This window comes from Monodelphis domestica, chromosome 2 (assembly GCF_027887165.1).
Source record: "Monodelphis domestica isolate mMonDom1 chromosome 2, mMonDom1.pri, whole genome shotgun sequence".
Lineage (NCBI taxonomy): Eukaryota > Metazoa > Chordata > Mammalia > Didelphimorphia > Didelphidae > Monodelphis > Monodelphis domestica.
In genome coordinates, this window is record NC_077228.1 from 487,758,139 (window position 1) to 487,777,123 (window position 18,985).

Consider the following 18,985-nt stretch of genomic DNA (forward strand, 5'->3'; position numbering starts at 1 on the left):
CACCTTCTTAATTATGTCACAAGTATTCAGAAACCCCCCTGTTCCTGAAAATAGGGAACTATGGTAGTGCATGAAAAATCTGGCTCAGAAGCTACAGGTGTGGGGGGCGTGGGGATAGAGAGCTAGACTTGGAGCCAGACCCTTGTTAGCAATTCTGCCACCATCTGTAAAATGGGAATAATAATGACAGCTACCTAATCAACTTTGCTGTGAGAATCCAATAGTTATAAAGTGCTTTGCAAACTGTAAAGAAGTATATTAGTGCTGATTATCATATGATGACTTCTCCTGGTACATGGCAGGCACTTGCTAACTATTTGCTAAATGAATGAATAAATGTCTCGACCTTTCCATTGGTTTGATCATACTTTCTTCTATTTCACTATAACATAACAGCTTCCCAGAGGAACACCCCCTCATCCTTAGTTCCTCCCTCACACACACACACACACCCTCTCTCTATCCCTATAGGGCAACTCAACATTTCAAGGTCCTGGAGCAGCTAGGGGGCTCAGTAGATTGAGAGCCTAGAAACAAAGAGGTCCTGGGTTCAAATATAACCTCAGATATTACCTAGATGTGTGAGCCTGAGAAAGTCACTTAACTCCCATTGCTTAGCCTTTATGGATTTTCTATGTTGTAATTAATACATAATATTGATTCTAAGATTGAGGAAAGGTTTTTTTTTTAAATCATTTCAAGGACCTAACCTATGCTCATTTGGGGAGTCACAGAGCGGTGAGACATTTAAGGCCTCATGGTGTCCCTAATGTAATGTATGGGCATACTCCTGAAGCACAGGTAGGTAATTTCTAGCAGAGACATAACTTTTTGTTGCTGTGGTCCAGTCATTTTGGACGTTTGTTGACCCTACTTGGAAGAAATGGAGGCAATCAGGGTTAAGGGACTTGCTTAAAATCACCCAGCTAGTAAGTGTCTGAACTCAGGTCTTCCTGTCTCTAGGCCCAATCTTTTTCCTTGTGCCTCCAAGAAAGGAAGGAAAGAAAGAAGGTAGAAGAGGGAGGGAGGGAGGGAGAGAGAAGAAACAGACAGACAGACAGACAGACAGACAGACAAGGAGAGATAGGGAGAGAGAGAGATAAGGAGAGAGAGAGAAGGAGAGGGAGAGAGAGAAAGACGGACAGACAGACAGGAAGAGATACAGAGAGACAGAGAGAGATAGGGAGAGAGGGAGAGGGAGAAAAAGAAAGGGAGAGGGAGAGAGAGAGAAGAAGAGGGGAGAGAGAGAAGAGAGTGAGAGAGAAAGAGAGAGGAGAGAGAGAGGGTGAAGGAGGAAGGAAGGAAGGAAGGAAGGAAGGAAGGAAGGAAGGAAGGAAGGAAGGAAGGAAGGAAGGAAGGAGGAAAGGAGGGAGGAAAGAAGGAAGGAAGGAAGGGAGGGAGGGAGGGAGGAAGGAAGGAAGGAAGGAAGGGAGGAAGGAAGGAAGGAAGGAAGGAAGGAAGGAAGGAAGGAACGAAGGAACGAAGGAAGGAACGAAGGAAGGAACGAAGGAAGGAACGAAGGAAGGAAGGGAAGGAGGGAGGAAGGAAGGAAGGGAAGGGGGGAGGGAGGGAGGGAGGGAGGAAGAAAGAACTTTTCTTGACATCCAGCCTAAATTTGCCTCTTTGCAACTTCCGCCCACTACTCATGATTCTGTCTTCTCGGGCCAAAACAGAACATTCTAATCCCTCTCCCACATAAGGGACTAAGTTTAGGAAATGAGACTTTAAATACTTGATGAGGGCTCTCCTGTTCCCTTTGAGTCTTCCCTTCTCCAAGGTAAATCTTCCCAGTTCCTTCCACCAGATATTAATGTTTTAAATGCTGAACATTGGGTATGTCAGCCACATGTAAACCCAAGATAGGAAAAATCCCCCAAATGAGAGATGGTTGTTTTCTTTATAAGAGGATTCATTTCAGGATCCCTTTAATTAATATGTTTTCTTTGCCCCCACCATGAGACACCTAATATTGTTAGAGTGACAAAAATTAGATTTTGGTGCAATTCCTGTGTGATAGAAGGCACAAGTATATTTGAGTGCCTCATTAAAAGGTGAAGGTCAAGGTGGCTCATGGCATCCAGCCTCAGGCATGTCCAGACCTCAGAGCCTAGAGCCTGGGAGCCAGGAGAGGCGGGAGGGGCACAGGACAGCAGCAATCCTAATACACTTGACCCCTCAGGAACCCCAGCGAGGCATTTGAGCCCATTATAGCTCCAATTACAGCAGCAATCATGAGTGTTTTCTTTCCTGACCACAGGACAGTATGTGAGGAGAGCCTGTTTCAGCTCTCTCCAGGCCTTGTCTCTGTTCCTTTTTTAATGACCATTTAGCCACTAAATCAGGGTTTGGGCACTGAGCTGAAATAGCCCCTGAAATCCACAAGACTCACAGGGGATTCACAAAGAAGGCTTCTTCCCATTCTCATCAGAAAGGGGAGGGGAGGTACTGCCCAGCTCTTCCCTCTGTTGGTTCATTCTGCTCCCAGAAGGGGCCTACATGAATTGGCTCTCAGAAACTCCACATTTTCTCTTTGGATGCAAGACATGACATAAGAAAGGCTTACTTAGACTCCTAAGATATTTCTGAACTCTAATGCCCATAGAATTTCCTGGTACTGAGAATACAAGTCTATCATTATGGTATTTGCTGAGCCAAAGATTGTATTTAAGGTTTCAAGATGATGCTTATTATAACCCTCTCTTTGGTTATCAGGCCAAAAAGGATGACATAAATAGTTTTTTTTTTTTTTCAGGGGAATTTGCCAGAAGAAAGCAAAAGGCATCTAAGCACAGAGGAATTCACTGAGGGTGAGTATTGGGTGGCAGAATCGGGGTGGGGAGAAGGAGGGACTTCCTAGCCTCCAAAGAACAATTTCTAATGAAAGAAGAATTCAGCCAGAAAAAATATTGATCTCTGAAATAGATTTCCTTTAGGGTAGAAATGAGGGCATTGTATAGAGGCTACCATGTTCCTTCTGCCCCTCTCTGTGGAAGGAGAAGCATCTTTGTGATATAGTCAAGCTTGGAGATGCCCAGACCTGATACTCAATGTTTATGGGTCCACGAGGAATGATGGCGAGGAATACTGTGAAGGGGAAACCTATTCATGTTAACATTTGACATATTCTCATAATATTCCTGAGTGTACTTGGGCTGCTCAAATGGCATTTACTATTGGGCTATTGTGAACATCTTTTATGACCCACATTCCTATGTGTGTGTGTGAAGAGACGGCATGTCAGTGATGTTGGCTCAGTTCCAAAGAAAGAAAAATGATCTTCAAGATCAGCTACCTAGCTCTAACTCTAACCTTCAGCCTCTGACCTGGTATTCCTGTTCAGGCTACCGACTGGGGCCAGTTTTCCATCTCATGTTATCGTAGTTGTTATTTAGTCATTTCAGTCATGTCTGACTCCTCCTGACCCAATTTGGGATTTCTTGGCAACAATACTAGAGTAGTTTGCCATTTCCTTCTTCAGCTCATTTTATAGATGAAGAAACTGAGACCAACAGGGTTAGTTGACTTGCCTAGGGTCATAAGCTAGTGCTTGTCATTTCCTTCTCTAGCTTCTTTTATAGATATGGAAACTGAGGCCAATAGGGTTAAGTGACTTGCCCAGGTTTATAAGCTAGTAAGTGTTTGTCATTTCCTTCTCTAGCTCATTTGACAGACAAGAAAACTGAGGCCAAGAAGCTTAAGTGACTTGCCCAGGGTCATAAACTAGTATTTGCCATATCCTTCTCCAGCTTATTTGACAGATGAAGAAACTGAGGAAGTCAGGGTTAAATGACTTTCCTAGGGTCACACAGCTAGGAAATGTCTGAGGCTAGTTCTGAACTCAGGAAGATTCATCTTCCTAACTCCAGATCTAATACTCTATCCACTGTGCCATCTGACTGACCCCAATTTGGAGTTTTCTTGGCAAAGACACTAGAGTAGTTTGCCATTCCCTTCTCCAGCTAATTTTACAGATGAGAAAATAGAGGCAAATAAGGTTAAGTGACTTGCGTAGGGTCATGCAACTAATAAATGTCTGAAACCAGATTTGAAGTAAAAAAGTCTTCCTGACTTCAGACCCTGCATTTCATCCACTGTACCATTTAGCCAGACCCAAACCTATTACTCTGTTCTCCAGTCATCCCATTCCATTCTGCCCTCTATATACTCTTTCCTTTCTACTTCTAGCTCTAGGGATAGTAATCAAAGCAACAATACCATTTTTGGAAAGGATAAATCAATTAGTTACTCTATGGCTCCATTTACCATCCCTGTAACTTCCCAGACCAGAATCCCCTTCTCTCCCTTCCCCCTGCCATTCTCCTATATGTATTCTTTACTATTATAATGTTATCTTCTTAAGGGCAGGGATTGTCTGGCTTTTCCATTTGTGCTCTCAAAGTTCTAGCATAAAAGAATGCTTTTTTTCATTCATTCGTTCCCCCCATTTCCTTGCTTTATCCCCATGAGAGTCTTGCATGAATCTGAATTCAAGCCTAATATTGCCATGACTGTGACTGTCACATCACGCATGCCAGGCAGAGGGTTCACACTTCTTTTGACTGTGGATATATTTTTTCAGGTTTTCTGCAGGTTCACATGCCCACTCAGATTCTTGTACATAGAGGCTTACTAACATTCCTTCCCTGAGAAGATCATCGATCTACAGCTAGAAGGGATCTTAGGGATCATCTTACAGTAGTTCTTACCTCTTTCAAGCCATGATCCCCTTTGGCAGTGTTAGAAGAAAATTTCTCTCTCCATTATGTTGCCTTTTTTAATGTCATCTCGCAGTGACCTGGAGGTCAAAGACCACTGAGTAAATTCAGATATAGATAAGCCCTCAGAGAAAGGAAGTTAAAGAACCAAGGAACCAAGGAGACAGGGAAACTGATTCCACAGCCACTGCTCTGGTGGGTGGCCCAGGCAAATTAAGAAACTATGATTGGTTCCTGAGATGTGACATGTGAGTTAGTGGGTGGAGAAAACAACTTATAAGGGGAGACCAGAAGGTCTTTGGGGTCTTCTGGCTGGAGTGTGGGGGCTGGAGGAAGCCTAGTCAGAGGCCCAGCATGGTGGCCAATAGATTAGAAAGCTAAATATCTCTCTACCTCTTTCCTACCTTTCCCTCTTTTTACTACTCCTATTACTTTGATTTAATAAAGATATTAAGCTACTATCAGCCTGATAATTTTAATTATTACATCAACCTATTGAAACCTAAGGAATGGTTCTCAGAAGACCTTTTAAATGCACAAAATCAAACACATAGGATTATGAAGTAGACCAATTGTTTTGAAATTGGTATCAATTAAAAAAAATTTTTTTAAATATTTTATTTTCCCAATTACGTGCAGTAAGAATTTTCAACATCCATTTTCTGAACTTATCATATCCGAATTGTCTCCCTCCCTCCCTTTCCTCTGCCCATTATGGAGATGGCAAGCAATTTGATCTGCATTATATATGTATTATCATGCAAATCCTGCTTTCATATTGGTCACTCTTATAAGAGAAGACTATATAAAACCAAAACTCAAATAAATGTGATAAATAAAAATAAAAAATAAAATATACTAAATTGAAAAATAGTACACTTTGATCTGTATTCCAACTCCAAGAGTTATAAAAAAAATTTTTTTTAAGCCCTTACCTTCTGTCTTAGAATTAATACTGTGTATTGGTTCTAAGGGAAGAGAGCAGTAACAACTAGGCAATGGGGATTAAGTGACTTGCCCAGGGTCACATAGCTAAGAAGTGTCTGAGGCCAGATTTGAACTGTTTCTAGGCCTGGCTCTCAATCCACCTCAAAACTCCTTTAAATAGATTCAGAGATACTAGGTTAAAAACCCCTGATGTAGTACAAATTCCTCATTTCACAGATAAAAAACCTGACATTTCATGGGTGATATTGTTAAGTCATTTTACTTGTGTCCACCTCTTCGTGAACTCATTTTTATGGGGTTTTCTTGGTAAAAATACTATAGTATTTTGCCATTTCTTTCTCCAGCTCATTTTATAGATGAACAAATTGAGGCAAACAAGGTGAAGTGATTTATCCAGAATCACAAACTAGTGTCTAAAACTGGATTTGAACTCAGGTTTTCCTGATTTCAGGGCCAGCACTCTATTCACTGTGCCACCCAGCTGTCCCTACTACATAAGGAGCAAGCCAGCATAGCCAGAATTTGAACTCCCATTCCTCTGATAATGTATATGATTCTGCCAGTACAGAGACAAACATGAGGAGAATATTATATGTGCAGCGATATTCGTATACACATATACAAAATAATGAATATACATGAAACCTACATAGTTCCTTTCTCCCTCCAAACTTCTTAAACTCTTCTATATTAGAGGACCATCTTCCTAGTCTAGGCCCCCATTTGGGCTCCTCCATACAATGACAAGTTTCTTATCATCCCAACTCATCCTCCACATTGCTGGCCACGTGCTTTTCCTAAAACAGAGTTCTGATCATGTAATGAAACTCAACATTGACATTTGGCATTTATTTATTTATTTTGAATCCCTTACCTTCTGTCTTAGAATCAATACTGTGTAATGATTCCAAAGAAGAAGAGTGGTAAGGGCTAGGCAGTGGGGGATAAGTGACTTGCCCAGGATCACACAGCTGGGAACTGTCTGAGGCCAAATTTGAACTCAGGACCTCCTGTTTCTAGGCCTGGCTCTCTATCCACTGAGCCAACCAGATGCCCCCAACATCTGGCATTAAAATTCCTTCACAACCTGGCTTCTCTCCACCTTTCCAAATTTATGAACATCATCTCTGCTGCCATCCTTTCTATACTCAAAAGCCCAGTCAAACCGATCTTTGTGCTATTCCTTTTACATGACATTCTCTTTCCCATCTCTGTGTCTTCATACAGCCTTTCCCCTGCCCACCATGGCTGGAATACAGTCCCTCCTCACTTCTATATCTTAGAATTCCTAGATTCTCTGAAAATTCAGTCCAACTTCTACCGTCTACATGAGGCCATTTGGAATCCCTCTAATTGTTAGTAAACCACCCCCTTCCCATAATTCTTAAAATTAGTTTGCATTTACTTTGTATTTATGTTGTATATAATTATATGTGTAGATGTTGTTTTCCCTATTAAATTGTAAGTGCCCAGAGGACAGAGAACTTTTCACTTTTGTCTTTGCATCCCCAGCACCTAACACCATGCCTGGCTCCCGATCAATGTTTGTGGATTGATCAGGAGCATATTTGTATAAATTCCTATGAACACATAGATAGAAAGAGCACTTGCTGCCCCCCTGACTGTGCCTCTGAAGCTACATCTTGTCAAACCTCTGTGGATTACTTCCTTCTGTTTTTCCTATCACAGCGTTCTGACTACTGCCTAAATCCTTTCTTCTCTTCTCTAGTAACATTCCATGAAGACTTCCTCCAGTGGAAAGGGCAGATGAGAACAATTTGTTCCAACAGCCATGAAGGCAGCTGAAGCAGGTGCTATGGAGTATTTAGAGCTTGGTCAGATGTCAAAGATGCCAGAGTTATCCACTGTGTCCCAGGCCACTGGCAGTCGTCCTGAGCTTTGTCTTGCCACTGGACCTCGATGACTCTGGAAGAGAGAGTGAGGCTGACAACTCTGTACAACTCTGCCCCTCTTAAATCCAATTCATGCACAAGTTAAAACATTACTCTGTAATGTCATTGATTGTCTTAAAAAAACATAGGATGAATAATAGCAGCAATGTGCCACTGGGCTCTGTCTTTAGTCTTGTCCAAGTCAACATCTTTTTTAAAATTTTTATCTTTATTTTATTCCAATAACAAATTTACACATTAGTTTTCCAAAGTTATATGATTCATGTTGTCTCCCTCCCTACTCCTGGAGTTGACAAGCAATCCAATAATATATATATATATATATTAGCTTCAATATCCTAATTTGTACAATGAAAATAAAATAACATATGGGTCATTGTGAGAATCAACTAAGATAATATATTTATAGGGCTTTGTAAACCTTGCATCTCCATACTTCATAAGTCCCTCAGAATTGTCCTGTATCATTGTATTGCTGTTAGTAGCAAAGTCTATCCCATTTGATCATCAGACAATATTTCAGTTACTATGTATAATGTTCTCCTGGTTCTGCTTATTTCACTCTGCATCAGTTCATGGAGGTGTTTCCAGCTTTTTCTGAAATCATTTTGTTCATCATTCCTTATAGCACAATACTGTTCCATCACCAACATGTACCACAATTTGTTCAGCCATTCCCCAATTGATGAACATCACCTCATTTCCCAATTTTTTTGTCACCATTAAAAGGGCAGCTATAAATATCTTTGTACAAACAAGTCCTTTCCTATTTTTTTAAATCTCTTTGGGATGCAGACTTACCAAGTTGACATCTTTAACACTCATTTGGAGAGATCAATGAATCCAAGACTTTAATAAGTGCCTATTATATGCCAGACATTGTACTATGTGTTGAGGATGCAAAGAGAAAAGTGAAAAATTGTCCTCCCTCGTGCAGTTGAACATAGAAGCCATGCTTAAAAATTTTTCTGGTGCCATAGTGCTGAGAATTCTAGGTAAATTAAGACAATAGAAGAGAGACTCAAGATTCAAAATTATCTTGATGGGGTGGGTTGGTGGGCAAAAATAACATCATGATATTTAATGAGAATAAATGTCAATTTCTGCACTTAGACTGAAAAGAATAATTTCAAATATAGTAAGGAAAAGTCTTCATTTATAGCAACTCAAGTGTAATTCTAGGGATGATCTTATAATTTAATGGATTATGAAATCAAATATGAGTCAACAGTATGACATAGTTAGCCAAAAAAAAAAACAAACAAACAAACCAAAACCCCTGCATTAATGGAAAAGGAATATATTAAAAACAAGGGAGATAATGAATCCATCCTACTTTGAATGGAGAAGACCTCATCTATGGACTTGTGTCCATCCAGAGAATAGCAACCAGAATGGTTCTCATTTGCTGGTCGGCATTGAAATGATATCACGTTCTTGGAACCTTTGTCAAGTTCCCTTGTCATCGAAGGTCTTCTATTGAAAACTGAATGGCCAGTTTTGGGGGTAGAGAAGGAAGCGCTCCTATTAATCATAGTTTGGACTATCTGAAAAGCGAGGTCCCTTCCAATTCTGCCAAATCCCACTTCATACACTGAAAAACTATGTGACCTTGGATAAATCACTTAACTTCTATTAGCTTCAATATCCTAATTTGTACAATGAAAATAAAATAACATATACCTCATTGGGTCATTGTGAGAATCAATTAAGATAATATATTTATAGGGCTTTGTAACCCTTGCATCTCCATATAAATACTAGCAATTATTATTTTTCCAAAATCCTATGATAATTTTGAATTCTGCAGAGGAAAAATCAATAGCTTCTCTTATGGCCTAGAATTTGAATCTCATGGTTTCCTCATCCTGATACATTCTGTCTTCTCTCCACTTGGTCCTTCATTTTATTTATTTATTTTTCCTTAAAACCTTTTCCTTCCATCTTGGAATCAATTCCGTGTATTGGTTCCAAGCCAGAAGAATGGTAAGGGCTAGGCAATGGGGGTTAAGTGACTTGCCCAGGGTCACTTAGGAAGTGTCTGAGGCCAGATTTGAACCTAGGACCTCCCATCTCTAGGCCTAGCTTGCAGTCCACTGAGCTATCCAGCTACCCCTGGTCCTTCATTTTAAATTGGCTCATTATTGGCCCTTCACTTCAAATCATATTTCCTCCTTACGTCCATTTGGTTTTAACATTACCCTGTTAAAGTGTCTCGATTCATAATTTTTATTCATCCACAAGCATATGTTTATTATTTCTCCTCAGAGTTTTCTGCCTTTGATTGTATGATTCTAGGGGGAGGAGACCGCATGGAAATCTCTTTGAATATTAATATATGTAAATGATACTTTGGAAACCGGAAAGCACTCTAGCAATAGCAGTTATTTGGCGCCATACTGATAATACATGATTTACGAGGATACTGGTAATGTGCTACATGCAGATTCACTTCTGGGTACATTCATTGACAAACAAGTGCATACATGTAGTGACATGATACACACATCTAGATTTGCTGACATGACATTAATTGTATAGATTATTATATATTAGATTATTATATATTTTGTTGTTAGATTATTACATAATTGCATCGATTAATCCATTAATTGTAATCCAGAGACACTGGCCTCCTGACTGCTCCTCAAACAAGATATTCCATCTCCCAATTCTAGGCATCTTCACTGTCTCCTCCCATGCTTCCTTATCTCCTCCTCCTGGTTTCCTTCAAGCCCCAAATAAACTCTTGCCTCCTCCAAGAAGCCTTCTCCCATCACCCTGAATTCTTAGTGCCTCTCCTCTGCTGATTATTTCTAATTTATCCCGAATAAAGCTTGCTGGTTTGTAGTTGTTTACACACTGTTTTTGAGAGGAGCGCTTATCTTTGTATCTCTAATATTTAGCACAGCACATGGCAAATACTAGGCGCTTAATACATGTTTATTGAATGACTGACTGCTTGACAAAGGCTTTTTCTTGTGGCACAGTGAAGAGCGTGCTGGGTCAGGAAGTCTCAACTGTGTAAAGAGAAATTTTGTACCCTTGGACTTCATCTCCCAGCATCCCTTTCCCTTGGTCCCCACTTTTGCATCCTTAGGTATATAGATAAATTCTGTAACTCTGCCCTCTTGCTCACTTTTTCTTCCCATGCTCCCCTCCTGGTTCTCTTCCCACTTTTGGCAGTCCAGGCAACTCTCTCTTTGCTGATGCTATCATTTTCCCTTTTCTTTAATACATTCTTATAAGAATATAATTTTTAATCTTACACAACTTAAGGAGTTCAAATCTGGCTTCAGACACTTACTGGCTAGGTGACCCTGGGCAGATACTTAATCTTGTTTGCCTCTGTTTACTTATCGGTAAGATAAGTGCAGCTAGATAGCATAGTGGATAAAGAATTAGGACTAGAATCAAGAAGATTCATCTTCCTATTATTTAACATTGTTCTAGAAATGCTAGTGATAGCAATTAGAGAAGAAAAAGAAATTGAAGGGATTAAAGTAAGCAACAAGGAAATTAAACTATCACTCTGGAGATGATATGATGGTATACTTAAAGAAGATTCATCTTCTCCAGTTCAAATCTGGCCTCAGACATTTACTGTCAGTATGACCCTGGGCAAGTCACTTAACCCTGTTTGCTTCCCTTCCCTCCTCTGTAAAATGAACTGGAGAAAGAAATGGTAAACCACTCCAGTATCTTTGCCAAGAAAACCCCCTAAAAGGGGGCAGCTGGGTAGTTCAGTGGACTGAGAGGCAGGCTTAGAGATAGCAGGTCCTAGGTTCAAATCTGACCTCAGACACTTCCCAGCTGTGTGACCCTGGGCAAGTCACTTGACCCCCATTGCCTAGCCCTTACCACTCTTCTGCCTTGGAAACAATACACAGTATTGACTCCAAGATGGAAGGTAAGGCTTATTAAAAAAAAAAAGAAAAGAAAAGAAAACCCCAAATGGAGTCACAAAGAGTAAGACACAAATGAAAAAAATTTGCTAACAACTGAGTCTATCCTCCTGTCCCCCTATTTCTCCTCTCCTACCTCCACCTACTTCCACAAATCCAATGCTATCATATTAGGGGGGAAACAGCAATTATTCAATAGATCTCTCCTCTTTCTAATCTATTATCCATACCATTGCCAAAATAAGATTCCTAAATCCTATTTTTGTCTGACAGGTCTGACCATATTCCTCTCCTACTCAAAAATCTTTATGGATTCCATATTGCTTGTAAGATAAAATACAGATTCCTCAGCCCAGCACTGAAGGCTAATCTGGTTCAAATTTATCTCTCCAAACATTTCATATCACTCCGGAGCCAAAGGATCCATCTGCTATTCCCTGAATTTGTTGGGTTATCTCCCAGGCCTGGAATTTCATCCCTTCTCCTCCCTGGTTTTGAGAATTTTCCTAGTCCTACAGGCTTACCTCAGGGACCATCCCGTATGCAAAGGTTCTCCTCATGTCCTCAGTTATTAAAGCTCTCTTCCTGGTCAAATGATCTCCTATTGTCTACTTTGTCTATTTATATATTGTATCTTCCAATAGAATGTGAGCTCTTGGAGCACAGGGGCCATATTAATGCTGTCACTGTATCCCTGATGCTTATACGAATAAGGAGAAGCTTAATGTTTGTTGAATTGAATTAAACACTTACTGAGAAGGTGTTACTTACAAGAGGCTGAAACTGTAGAGGAGACAGAGACACAGTCCTTGCCCTCACTGAGGGAGGAGGATGTCTACAGAGGTACGAAAATGTTGTTTAGTTATTTTCATCATGTCTGATTCTTTGTGACCCCATTTGGGGTTTTCTTGGCAAAGACATTGGAGTGGTCTGCCATTTCCTTCTCTGGCTCATTTGACAAGTGAGGAAACTGAGGCAGTTGGGTTAAGGGATGTGTCCAGGCACACATAGCTAGTCAAATTTGACCCGAGGAAGATGTCTTCTATACTCCAGGCGCAGGGCTCTATCCCCCATGCCACTTAGTTGCCCCAAATACTTTAATACAGAGCAAAAAGTGATAAAGATCCTAAGAGATACTGAGTACGTGCTAAAGGAGTTTAGAGTAGAGAGTGCTCCTTTTCAACTGTGTCCCTGGGTTAGTACAGAGCATGACACATAGCAGGTACTTAATAAATTTGTTGACCACTGATGGACAACTGAGGTAGCCAGGGAAAACCACTCAAAAATTTCACATTTGTCCACAACCAGGGATGGGAAGCCCTGGGTTCAAATTTGATCTCAGACACTTCTTAGCTATGTGACCTTGGATAAGTCACCTAACCCCCACAGCCTAGTCCTTATCACTCTTCTGCTTTGGAACCAATACACAGTATTGATTCCAATATGGAAGGTAAGCGTTTTAGAAAAATTAACATTTGTGATGGGCATAAAAAGATATGCAAAAACTAGAGGAATATCATTCCAAAAGATGCATCTGAATTGGGGGAGTGGGAGAGTAGGAGGTGGATATTATTACAATAGGAACCAAAGTGGTACAGTAGATAGAGAGCACTGGGCTTGGAATTAGGAGGACCTGAATTCAAATTCAGATTTAAATATTTATTTAGCTGCTTAACCTTTGGCAAGTCACTTAACCTCAGTTGGTTTTCTTCATCTGTAAAATGTAGATCATAATAGTATTCTCCTCTCTGGGTAGTTGAGCATAAAATGAGATTATATTAATAAAGAACTTTGCAAACCTTAAAGCATTATATAAATACTAGTCATTGTAAATAGTGTTCTAGAATATTTTAAATGAGAGGAAAGGGTTCAAAAGGTAACACAAAAAACAGAGCCTTTGCTAATTTTGCAATAAATTCATCATAACTAAGTGCCTTTGGTGGTTTCTGTGCCAAAGATTTCAAGTAGCTCAGCAAAAAAGCCCGGAACACAAGCAGAAATGCAACTACAGATGCTAAAGAAAAAACCCCAGGAAAGCTAATTCCTAAAGACATTCTGCTCCACAATGAATCCTATTTTTGTCCATTCTCTAGGTGGCACAGTGTGCCAGATTTGGAGTCAGAAGATTCACCTGGCCTAAGATACTTACTAGTTGAGTGACCCTGGACAAGTCACTACCCTATTTGCCTCAGTTTCCTCATCTATAAAATGAACTGGAAAAGGAAATGGCAAACCACTCTGGTATCTTTGCCAAGAAAACCCCAAATGGGGTCATGAAAATTCAAACAAGACTGAAATAATTGAAGGATACAATCAACCTCTAAACACCACAAATAATCTATATCGACTTCTACCTATGTGTTGGCTATCGATTCTCCCAGCATTAGTGAGAAGCTGATACACTCAAATCTATTGGTCAAAGCTGCTGGTCTCCTACCTTTAGTGTTTAGCTCTGCTGTCTTCCTTCTTGTGCCAACAGGAGGAGAATCAGGAATGAGGTTGGAGAGAATAAACTGTGTTCTACCTAGCAGTGTAACCGTGGGCAAGTCACATAACCCTATTTACCTAAACCTTCCTTTCTGTCTTAGCATTCATTGTTACTAGGCTAGAAGGTAAGAGTTTATTAAGGTTAGAGTTAGTGAAGTGGCACAGTGGATAGACTGCCAGGCTTGGAGTCAGGAGGACCTGAATTCAAATTTATCCTCAGATAACTTCCTAACTGTGAGACCTTGAGCAAGTCACTTAATCTTATTTATCTTGTCTTTACCCTTCTGCCTTAGAGTTTTTACTAGGCAGAAGATAAGAGTTTAAAAGGGGGTAGTATTGATTCTGAATTGGAAGATAAGGGATTTTTTTTTAAATAATAAAGAAAAAGAATAAGATGTGAGCATTTGGCTTTGGGGTAGAGCTTGGTGAAGGGAATAATGAGTGATATAACTAGAAAGTCACTTAACTGATTAGTTACTTAAGCCTGTTTGTTTAAAATAAATAATAAAAATAAAAGATAATAGTTGTTGAATGACTGATGTGCTTGATAAAGGTCTGATGTTGGAGTCTGGATAATCAGTTGTTAAGATTAGCCTCTAACATAGAGATATGAGCTATGAGGTCTTGGGCAAGTCACTTCCACTTTGAGTGCCCCAGGCAACACCTAACAATTTTTGTTAGACACAGCCGAAAAACAACTGCTTGATCACATGGGTGGAAGGGGATATGATTGGGGATGTAGACTCTAAGAGATCACCCTGGTGCAAATATCAATAATAAGGAAATGGGTCTTGATCAATGACACATGTAAAACCCAGTGGAATTACACATCAGCTATGGGAGGGGGGTGGGAGGGAGAGAGGAGGGGAGGGAAAGAACATAAATCATGTGACCAGGGGAAAATTCTTCTAAATTAACTAGTTAAATACAATTTTCAAAAAAAAAAATTTAGTTATAGATAAGTTACTGGCCTGCATTTGTAGAGAGTGTCCACATTGTAGAAAGGTTGTTAAATGGGAAAAGAGCTACCAAAAAATCTAAGGCCAGTTCATAGAATGAATCTGAGTAGGGGGAGAGTAACAGTAGAGAGATCAGTTAGGAGATTGGGGAGACAATTTAAGCATGAGGTGGAAGGAGTCTGCATTTGCTCACTAGCAGTGGACTTTTAAAGCAAGAGAGATATGCAAGAGATTTTACAAAATAAGAAAAAAACATGGCGGAGCTATAAACCAAGACTCTGGTTGATGGGCTCTTATTAGCAGCCCAATTGCCCTGGTATGGGTGTCCAACACTCAACCTTTCAGAAGCTGGGAGATAAAACAGGCTTCCGGAGAGTGGGCCCAGGTTGTAGCATCCTAGAGGGGTATAGCCCAATGGCACTTGAATAAGACAAGTTTCAGGGATAGTCACTAAAGACAGGAAGAATCCCTTCCATATGTTTGTGCCCTGTTACAAAGCCCCATTTCTCCCATGCAGTTACAGCTCTTAATGGGACACAATGACTGTCCCAGGCCTTCTGACTAAGCAGAATCCCTCTGATCTGTCTCTGGCGTACAATCACTGACCTACATTCCAGAATGTAGATCATATCGTTCAGGTACCCAGAGAGATGCCAAGATGATCAAATCGGTCAACAAGAATATGCTAGGCACATTGGTAGAAGTATAAAGCAGCATGAAATACAAATGTCCAATAGGTACACTAGTGCATAAAGCATGAAATACAGTGTATTAAAGTAAAGTATTAAAGCATGAGCCCACTTAAAAGGAGCTTACATGATAATGGAAGAGACAATTGGGTATTAGAGTATATACAGCATAAATATGAAGATAATAATTATCAACTTGCATGTACCTAAGTAGATGATTGCAATAGCACTAGAACCAAGGACAATTAATAAAGCCTAAGCAATGAAATAGATCTGCTAGCATTTATATAGCACTTTAAGGTTTACAAATATCTCATTTTATAATAGAAAAGGAAGTTACAATTTGAGTAAATAGAGTACATGAAACCTGAGAGGGAGGTGAATATTTTCATTGGTTTTTACTTATTATAAGATCATAGACTTGGAGCTGGAAGAGACCCAGAAGGTCATTAACTCCAATCTCCTCATTTTATAGATGAAGAAACCAAGGTACAGAAAAGTTAAGTGAGAAAGAAAGAAAGAAAGAAAGAAAGAAAGAAAGAAAGAAAGAAAGAAAGAAAGAAAGAAAGAAAGAAAGAAAGAAAGAAAGAAAGAAAGAAAGAAAGAAAGAAAGAAAGAAAGAAAGAAAGAAAGAAAGAAAGAAAGAAAGAAAGAAAGAAAGAAAGAAAGAAAGAAAGAAAGAAAGAAAGAAGGAAGGAAGGAAGGAAGGAAGGAAGGAAGGAAGGAAGGAAGGAAGGAAGGAAGGAAGGAAGGAAGGAAGGAAAAGAAAGAGAAAAAGAAAGGAAGGAAGGAAGGAAGGAAGGAAGGAAGGAAGGAAGGAAGGAAGGAAGGAAGGAAGGAAGGAAGGAAGGAAGGAAGGAAGGAAGGAAAGAAGGAAGGAAGGAAGGTAAGAAGGAAAGACTAAAAAGAAAGATGTTCATGTTAATTTTGGGGGGCACCACATTTTTCTTGGCTTACCCCATGATGTTTACCAACAAAATAATGCCTAAGCCCAGAATGAGAATCTATTTCTCTCGGCAGACCAAAGGCTCTCCTGGGAGATACACCGGGAAGAAAGATTTCACCAGGAGTTAGACCACAAAGAGAACATTTCTTCTTCTTTGCACAAAGGCTATCTGAGGTGAGAGTGTGGCCTCATAATCCTCTAAGCTCTTCAATCAATCATGTTCTGTCTTCTAAATGGATATGATGCCAAGCAAATAGCACACTTCTGTGGTGGGAGCTGGAAATCTGAGGCAGCCACCATGAGCTTGAGATGCTTTGGACAAGTGGCTCACCTGCTTTGATTTTCATGTCCTATTATCTGCCAGGTGAACACCATCACCCCATGGGGTAAGATGGGGATTTATTAAAATGCCATTTATTAAAAACAATGATTAAGAGAATGAAATATGAACTCTGCAAATGCCACTCAATTCCATTGAGAGAATAATAGATTTAGATCTAGATTGTCCTATCAGAGTGACTAATTATATTAATTATTAATAATAGGCTTTTAAAATAATAATGGCTTTATAAATAAACATTTATATAGAACTTGTCAGATTCTTAAAGTGATTTAAATAGGTTATCTCACTTGATCTTCACAACAAAGCTGAAAGGTAAATGCTATTATAACCCCCATTTTGTTGTCATTATTCAGTCTTGTTCAACTCTTTATAACTCCATTTGGGGCTTTCTTGGAAAATATACTAGAATAATTTGCTATTTCCTTCTCTAGCTCATTATACAGACCAAGAAACTGAGGCAGATAGAATGAAGTGACTTGTCTAGGGTCACCTGGCTAAGAGAATGTTTGAGGCTTACTTTTAACTCAAGTCTTCTTGATTCCAATTTTAGTGATTCATTGAATCACTGAAAACTGAAGCTGAGAGAATTTAAATAATTTGCCCCCATGACACAGGGATTATGAGCCAAGATTTGAATTCAGGTCTTCCTACTTACAGGTCCAGCACTCCATCTATTCTACAATCTAGTTGCCTCTAGGTCAACTACTCCAACTCACTCATATTATACTTTTTCTTTAAAAAAATGAATCATTTAAAGAACAAATTGATAAAAATAACAAATTATTTTATTTTATTTTTAAACCCTTACCTTCCGACTGTGTATTGGCTCCAAGGCAGAAGAGTGGTAAGGGCTAGGCAATAGGTGTCAAGTGACTTGCCCAGGGTCACATAGCTGGGAAGTGAACAAATAATTTTATTAAAGAAAATGACAATAAAGACACACTTTATCAAAGCCCATAGTATCGAGCAAATGCCACACTTATAAGAAATTTATATCTCTACATGTTTAATCAATAAAGAACAGATTAACAAAGTGAGTATGAGAGAAAAAAACTACAAAAAAGAACAAATTAAAAATCCCTGATGAAATACTAAATTAGGAATCCTAAAAATCAAAGGTGAGATGAACAAAATCAAATATTAAAAAACTACTAAATTACAGTTTAGTCAAGGAAGACCCAGCCCAAAGAGATTAAGTGATTTGCCCCAGGTGAGAATCCAGGCATTCTAACCTGAAATCCAACTTTCTCTACCATTGCTCTAGAGTGTCTTCCTAATTTAGAGTTTATGAGGCATTTACTACATGCCAAGTGCTCGCATCATCTCTGGAGACACAAATACAAAAGTGGAACATCTCGTGCCTTCAGGGGATTTGCATTCTCTTGGAGGAAACCACAAAGTACAGAGCTAAGTAAATGGAATTAACTCTGTAATGACTATATGAGGGCTAGAAGGGCCCTTCATTTTACATATGACTTTGCAGCCCCCGGGGAGGTTGAGTGGCTCACCCAGAATCAGAAGTATCTGATTTGGGATCTGAAGCCAGGTCCTCCTGAGTCCAGGTCCAACATCCTCTACCACCACTTTGTGGGAGAAAGCATAAAATACAGTGATAAGAATACTGACTCTAGAATTACAGGACTTGGGTTCAAATTCTGATTTTGATGTGTACTACCTTTATGTCCTTGATCAAATCTCAACCTTCCTTGGCCTCAGATCTGTAAGTGGTGGCAGCTATGTAGCACAGTAGATAGAGTGTCAGGCCCAGAATCAAGAAGATTCATCTTCCTGAGTTCAAATCTGGCCTCAGACACTTAGTAGCTTTGGGATCCTAGACAATTCACTTAATTCTGTTTGCCTCAGTTTCTTCATCTGTCAATGAACTGGAGAAGGAAATCGAAAACCTCTCCAATATCTCTGCTAAATGGGGTCATGAAGAGTTGGACACCACTGAAATGACTGAACAACAAAAATATTCATATGACTCTTTACAGAAGCATACACCAGGGGGGAGCTAGGTGGCTCAATGGAATGAAAGCCAGGCCTAGACACAGAAGGTCATGGGTTCAAATTGAGCCTT

General features: G+C 39.7%; 1 long non-coding RNA gene across 1 annotated transcript; it reads right to left on the reverse strand.

The window, feature by feature from the left end:
• Positions 1-6,497: 6,497 nt before the first annotated feature.
• Positions 6,498-17,857, reverse strand: LOC130457512 (uncharacterized). Its single transcript, XR_008916774.1, has 2 exons — positions 17,714-17,857; positions 6,498-7,589 (listed from the first exon to the last, which is right to left on the reverse strand). It is a non-coding gene; the product is annotated as an uncharacterized LOC130457512 (long non-coding RNA).
• Between the last annotated feature and the right edge of the window lie 1,128 nt (positions 17,858-18,985).